This window comes from Lineus longissimus, chromosome 18 (genome assembly GCF_910592395.1).
Source record: "Lineus longissimus chromosome 18, tnLinLong1.2, whole genome shotgun sequence".
NCBI classification, from domain to species: domain Eukaryota; kingdom Metazoa; phylum Nemertea; class Pilidiophora; order Heteronemertea; family Lineidae; genus Lineus; species Lineus longissimus.
The window spans coordinates 2,716,643-2,725,109 of NC_088325.1; positions in this window are offsets into that span (position 1 = coordinate 2,716,643).

Consider the following 8,467-nt stretch of genomic DNA (forward strand, 5'->3'; position numbering starts at 1 on the left):
TAGGAAAGACACGATATAGTGCAAGGAATCCATTCTTTATCCTTTTATAGAATAAGATATGACCTTGTCGACTGACGCAATAATGTCCCTCGGCAATGCATTCAAATGTTTGCCAACTTTTCAGTTTAAAAGGTAACTCCTGCCCGCGTATCCAAGTTATATTAGATACGGTGAGAGTCTGATTACGATGACGCAAGTTCTGTTTGAGAACACAACCTATCATAATAGCTTTTTTCAAGAACTGCGGCTGGGTAACCCCGGATCACAAAGCAGAGCATGGGTGATGACGAGCTAGGATTATTGTGTCAAAATGACGAGTTTTATCTCAATCAACTTAAAGTCAACCGGTTTATATCCTCTTCTCCGGCGCACGCGGTGGAGCAGCCATAATTTCTCGTTGTGAATATCACTGAACATTTTACTAAAACGAGAGGAAACAGACACATTATGAACGAGTGCGTAAACATTCCTTTGTTCAGGTTGGTAGACAAGTATATTTCTTAAGGCATGAACAAGTCCTCTATCATCTCGATGAACAAATAGTATCGAATTAGAATTGTCGTCAAACATAAACAGCCTGGCTTCATATTTACTCAAAATGACTGATACGGGGGGTTTGAAAACGACTTGTTCAGAAACTCTGTACGTTTGGGTGCTTTTTTCCTGAAAGAGCAGTTGTTAAAGTGTAAGTAGATGAGAGCTGCACTGCTTTTCAATCTTGTTCCCAAAGTACAGTGAGCCTTTAACTAGGAACCAAGAAACTTCTGGATGGAATGCCTTTGGTATGATTTACTCCCATAATTTGTATCATATTTGACTTTGAGACGGATTTTAGCTTAACCACGATCGGGTTTTGGCATGTGATAAAACCTCACCTCTAGTTGATACATAAGCCATCCTGTAGTAATCGTAACATCCTCCCTCTCCAAACATGTTGCCATCTCACTGTGCAGTCGGCAAACATGGCCGCCATTATGCCCTCGGGAATTAATAGTTTTGCAACTTAGCACCAAAACGCAAACAAATGCGCACTGACACCTCGACCGCATGTTTTTATCAGCAAAACTTGGTTGAATTATTTCTCGATCATGTTTAACCTTCTTGTAAAACCTGCTTTGGGTTGGGACCATTGTCAGTTATTGCCGAAAATATACGAGACCACAAGGCACAAGGCATGATCATGACCACTGGGCAGTATTAATCAACGTTGCATTAATTCATCCAACATCTTGACCTATTCAATCAAAGATCTAATTGGCTTTTTCAAACAACACATTTCAACATGAGAGAGCATCAGAACTATTTCTGTGCAGCCGAAATGGTGCGGATATTTTACAAATACATGTAATTCAATTTGATAACAATTATTATTGCCGGCTATTACTGTAGAAGAATTATAATAAAACACACCGTGGCAACACCTTGGATACTTTTATTGAATTTCCCATCTGCAGGCAACAAGTTGGCGACCATCGTTCTGCTTGACAATTCATCCGGGTATTTCCGAGTATGATTAGGATAAGCGAACATTGCCAAAAGGAAGAGGACTAAACTGAATGGGAGACTGTCGTACGAACGCAAAAACTGAATCCAAATATGCTCGCTGCAGTGACGGCAAACACTCCACAAGTTGAACCTCTGCCCGAGATGCCACTTCAAAGTTTATATTTCATTCCTGTATACTTCATTTTTGCCATCTATACGATCCTATTATCACTTGAATAACCCTGAAACAGCGTGGTAATTCAAATTACTATACCGGCTACTGGCCGTCGGATATTGACAATAGACCCGACGAAAATCTTTGTTGGTTGGTGAAATTAAGGGGCGAATGGTTTGAAAGGCGCTGCTTCACAGTTTTTTTTGAAAATATTGCTAACGAATCTTAAAATTTCCTGCGTCATTTTATAATGTGAAGAACGAAATCAAATTGCAGAGGTTGAGAGTTTTTCTGACAATTTTTTTCCATTTTTGGCCCACCCGGTATCATAACGAACATGTTGTAGTTTTTTCTCTAAACTTGTGAGTGCCAGGAAGGCAGTGGGAATCAAATTCTGCATTAACAGGTCGGTAAGAAACGGCATTCGCATGGTATTGGGTGCCTACATACCGTCGACGTAACCGCTCACATACCGATCCCGATGGCCAAGTGACCCAGGCGTCCGCCTCAGAAATGGAAGATCGAGCAGTCGTGGAAGTCGAAGGTACATCGTGCGTTATGAAATTTGGCAATGTATACATATGTACTTCTGATAATCACCTATGCGCCGTCGACGTAACCGCAATAGCTCACCTACCGATCCCGACGGCCCAGTGGACCAGGCGACCGCTTCATAAATTGAAGGTCGAGCAGTCGCTGGAGTCGAAGGTACACCGTGCTTTATGGAATGCGGCACTCTACTATCAAAACACTCTCACTGGTTCAGGCAATGAGGCTACGCATCGCTTTATTGATCAACAGAAACACAATATTTTTTTCACGATGTTGTATCCGATATCTCACCTGCATCGATTGAGTGCGGATTGAAACTGAATGCTGTATTTTTGGGAGAAAATGACTTCTAGAAAAAAAGATATCGGGTGTACCCCTTCGCCAAAAAAAGTACGGAGCATTAACCCGAAATTCATGAAAGATGGAATTTTTTAATTTTGCATCAAAATATTATCGATGGGTGCTTGTAGTTTCAAAGATTTCGGTATTTCTTCTCTCTTGTAGTGAGGGAAACAAGAAATACATACATGTAGTCCAAGTGTAATGTTGACATTGCGAGGAGTTCTGAATGCTTATACATTTACAAACTTTCAAAAAATGACTTCTTAAAACAAGTTTAATACACATTTTAAAATAATAATTTGCCATATGATGCAAAACCTTCATAAATCGTCCGAAAAGTTTTTAAGACAAGAAAAATGAGCACTGAAATGAACAACGTTTCCATGGAAACCGAACGGCTCCACCAGTTAGACCAATTATGATTCGCAAAATGCACATGGCCGTACCGGTTTATGTCAACACATTCACTCAAAACGTTGTAAAATGATGACTTTATCCAATGGCAACTTTTTCCATTAGGGGTATGTATACAAATAATCACCCGATCGACTGTATGAGACTGTCTGTTACCCGGCAGACAGCTAGGCTAGACCTAAAGAATAATCTAGTGCAGGTAATCTGGACCCTATCCGCCGAAAAGTAGAGGGTCGAGGAAGCCACGTTGATTTACCCGAGGCAAGCCTATGGGCGGTTATTTCCGCATTAAATGATGTCCTAAAACGCGTCTTTATAACTGGCGACTCGTGTGTGTGTGTAGAGCAACCCGTGCGTACAGAGCAAAACGCGCGTATCTAACTCGCGACCCCTACAAAGAACATAACGCGAATGTACTGTCGCATAAACGTGCCGTCGGATAACTAGTGTCGGATAACTAGTGTCGGATAAGTGCTGTCGGATAACTGCTGTCGCATATAAGGTTCCTCAGCCTCCCGCATCGCCCCCAAATCGATTTCATGACGAGTTCATTGCCGTCAAGTGCTCGTCTCTGTAATACGTGAATGGAGGAGATGGGTAAAAGAGTCTAAGAATAATCTATAACAGAAGAAAACTGAAATCACAAAGTTTGATGAATATTTATAGACTTTCCATTATGACCAACAGCCCCAATTCCACAATCTATCATGTGCCACCTCCAATTCCCCGTGGCGCAATTGGCATCTTTAGATTTCAGTTGCCACTATCAAGACCATCAGTTCGCCCACACCAGTCTCGCTTGAGTCATGAATTCACAGCTTGTGAATTCTCAGTTCTAGTTGATGTTGTTGTTTGCCCACGCAATTGATATAGCCTATAGGTCTTTGATGATTCTGTGTGATCTGCTAACTTGGAAATCCTACTCGAATGGTTTTGTCAATTTCTGTGATGGCCAAACCTCTCGAAGCGTTTTGCTAACCAACTGGCGTAAACCGCCTAGCGTATTTTATTGTCTCCTTGCTCTTTCCTTTACCCATATCTTTAATAGTTCGTACGGGTGATAATAGAACGCTATTAGGTAGCATTACTATTCTGCGTTCTTTTCGATATTTACTTTGTTTCTGCGGTATCCCAATATGCCAATTCCTGACCGAAACAAAGGTCACCGTATTGATCTTTGTGACAGTTTTAAAAGGAGCCAGAGGAGAGCATATGTCTCTGATAAATGTTACACTGGAAAAGAAATTTTTGTTAACGTGTAAAAATAAAGTCGTCGATGCCTTTCGATAGTTCGAAAAGTAAAAAAAACGCGGGATCGAAAACACTTCCAATCGCGTTCTAGGCTTAGGAAAGACACGATATAATGCAAGAAATCCTTTATCTGGCCTTTTATAGAGTAAGACATGACCTTGTCGGCTGACACAATAAAGTCCCTCGGTAGGCTGTCTTCATACTGTTTGCCAACTTTTCAGTTCAAAAGGCGCCTCGTGCCCGCCTATCCAAGTTATATTAGATACGGTGAGAGTCTGACGCCAGGTCCGTTTGAGAACACAACCTATTACAATGGTTTTTTTCAAGAGAAGCGGCTGGGTAAACTTGGATCCCCTAGCTGAACATAGGTGATGACGAGGTAGGATTATTGTATCATAACAACCAGATAATATCTCAAGCAACTTAAAGTCAGCCGGTTTATATCCTCTTCTCCGGGGAACGTTGTGGAACAGCCATAATTTCCCGTTGTGAATATCACTGTACATTTTAGTAAAATGACAGGAAACAGACACATTATGAACGAGTGCGTAAACATTCCTTTGTTCAGGTTGGTAGACAAGTATATTTCTGAAGGCATGAACATGTCCTCTATCATCTCGATAAACAAATAGTATCGAATTAGAATTGTCGTCAAACATAAACAGCCTGGCTTCATATTTACTCAAAATGACTGATACGGGGGGTTTGAAAACGACTTGTTCAGAAACTCTGTACGTTTGGGTTCTTTTTTCCTGAAAGAGCAGTTGTTAAAGTGTAAGTAGATGAGAGCTGCACTGCTTTTCATTCTTGCTACCACAGTACAGTCAGCCTTTAACCAGGGACCCAGAAACTTCTGTACGGAATGCCATATGGTATGATTTACTGCCACAATTAGTATCATATTTGACTTTGAGACGGATTTTAGCTTAACCACGATCGAGTTTTGGCATGTGATAAAACCTTACCTCTAGTTGATACATAAGCCATCCTCTGGTAATCGTTACGACCTCCCTCTCCAAACATGTTGCCTTCTCACTATGCAGTCGGCAAACATGGCCGCCAATATGCCCTGGGGTGTTAATAGTTTTGCAACTTAGCACCAAAAAGCAAACAAATGCGCAATGACACCTCGACCGCATGTTTTTATCAGCAAAACTTGGCTGAATTATTTCTCGATCATGTGTAACCTTTTTGTAAAACCTGCTTTGGGTTGGGACCATTGTCAGTTATTACCGAAAATGTACGAGACCACTATATCAAAGACAAGGCATGATCATGACCACTAGTCAGTATTAATCAACGTTGCATTAATTCATCCAACATCTTGACCTAATTCAATCAAAGATCTGATTAGCTTTTTCAAACAACAACATTTCAACATGAGAGAGCATCAGAACTATTTCTGTGAAGCTGAAATAGTGCGGATATTTTACAAATAATGCAATTTTATAACAAGCGTTAATGCTGGTGTAGAAGTGTAAAATGTCCTAGGATAAAATGTCCGGGAACAAAGGATTATATTATGCGCTGAGCTATTGACGGTCATTGCCTCTATAGAACCATATGCCATAATCTGTCAGAATACAATAGGCCCGGACACTTTTTCTAGGGGGGAGACTTTTTACTTTTACACCGGCTATAAATGTACAAGAATTATAATAAAACACACCGTGGCAACACCTTGTATACTTTTATTGAATTTCCCATTTGTAAGCAACATATTGGCGATGATCGTTCGGCCAGACAATTGATCTGGGTATTTCCGAGTATGATTAGGACAAGCGAACATTGCCGAAAGGAAGAGGACTAAACTGAATGGGAGACTGCCATACGAACGCACAAACTGAATCCAAACATGCTCGCTGCAGTGACAGCAAACACTCCACAAGTTGAACCTCTGCCCGAGATGCCACTTTAAAGTTTATATTTCAATCCTTTATACTTCCTTTTTGCCATCTATAGTCGATCCTTTTATCACTTGAATTACCCTGAAACAGCGTGTTAATTCAAATTACTATACCGGCTACTGGCCGCCGGATATTGACGATAGACCCGACGAAAATCTTTGTTGGTTGGTGAAATTAAGGGGCGAATGGTTTGAAAGGCGCTGCTGCAGTTTCTTTGAAATTATTGCTAACAAATCTTAAAATTTCCTGCGTCATTATATCATGTTGATGAACGAAATCTATATGCAGAGGTTTAGAGTTTTTCTGACAATTTTGCAAAAACAAAACGGCATTCGCATGATTTTTGGCACATCAAACTTATGTTACAGTTAGTACCGGTGCGGTACACAGATAAGTCAAAATGGACATCACAAAGTTCAACACACTCTTGAACTAAGGCGACAAACTTTCGCCCGAAATTGCAGTGCAGTGTAGTGCATGCATGAACACGTGCCGTTTATAACATTACAGAAACGTACAGGAAATGTACATGAAAAAAGCACGTGGGTACGGGATATGATGGCGGTGAAACATTTGGGAAAATCGATCTTGGTTCCCGGCCGAGCCCCCAATTTGTTGCGATAGGTCTTAGTCAATCACACAAAACGTAACTCAAAATGAACTACACAAGACCATTGCACAAATGAACACAAGATCGATTCAAAGATCTACCGATAAGTGTATTTAAAACTGGTAAAAAACTATTATAGAGAATTTGCATCTTTTGACAGTAACGCCATCTTACCCGACGACTTGCGTCGTCTCCAACCAATTCCTAACCGGCCGGGATGACCGAAGACAACCGAAGGGGGTCACAATACGTGTAGTCCAAGTTCAATATTGTCATTGCGACGAGTTGTAAATGCTTATACATTTACAAACTTTCAAAAAAAAGACTTCTTAAAAAAAGTTTACACATTATAAAATAATAATTTGCCAGAAGATACAAAACCTTCATAAATCGTCAGAAAAGTTTTTAAGACAAGAAATATGAGTCCTCAAATGAACAACGTTTCCAGGGAAACCGACCGGCTCCACCTGTTCGACCAATTATGATTTGCAAAATGCATGGCCGTACAAATTTCATGTCAACAAGTTCACTCAAAACGTTGTAAAATAATAACTTTATCCAATGGCCTCTTTCTGTAAAAAAAAACGCCTAATTATATTGAAACCTCTTGGTAATATCCATGGAAATTAGCTGAGTTAATAAACGTTTGCCGTGCACATCAATCGTGCCGGCTGAATCATATAAATAGATACTATTAACATTGTAGCGGTGTAGTTCCCGTTGTTTGCCCTCTCACATCACACCATGTCAGTAAGTTTTATAAGTGCGGGAGGGCGTGCGATAAGGAAAATGGCCAAACTGACGTCATCACCCCGGTTATTCAGATCTCAAAACAGACGGGCAACACCCATTCTGACCTGAGTTGCTGATGCCCGATTTTAAATGCACCCAGCGAAGATTTTCCAAAAAATCTCTATAAATGTCAAGAAAGTACCTGACCACGAACGATTAAAGGGAATGGCCCGTCAAAAAATGGGGAGTTTTGGACGGCCCGGTCAAAACCTTAGGCGGGAATAAGGTTTCATTGATAAATATAAGGAGTTTCAAGGCCCCCAAATCACTTGTAAGGTTCAATAGATACTGGCCTTTCATTGGTTTACCGTCTGCGTATCATTTACTTACTCTCATTTTGAAAAATATGACAATATTTACGATCACGTTATTGATTTTTGCAACATTTTCGGTAACGCGCCCCTTGCGGATCTGTAAGGAACCATTCGGATGCTTGAAAAATGCTTCGTCTCGTCGATTCGCTCGCGGATAAACGCATCAGATTGACTGCAGCAACTTTTAATTGTTGGAGACAGAGAAGGAAGGAATATGATTATCAGTTTGATGAAAACTTTGCAAAGTTTCTTCTTGGGACTCGAAATCCATACTACTATTCTCTCCATTTTCCATTTTCTCCTCTCTCCAACTCACTACTATCGCTATTGACTGCGTAACATATACTAACATTCTTTCGCTATCATTGCTAACTTCATTTACTAGAACACTGGCCTCTTTGTAACTGATTATGTAACCCATAGTGGAAACACCTGACAGCGCCGCCCGGCATGATCCACGTGCTACTGGCATATTTATAACTCGTAGTAAATAAGGTTGTAAAAATATGCAAATGAGATGCCGTATATGGAAACCATGACGTCACTAAGCAGTTCTTATTTCTGCTACGGGTGGCGCTGTTGCTTGCTTCTGGAGGCGCTATTCAACCTCTTTAAGTGTCAGTCC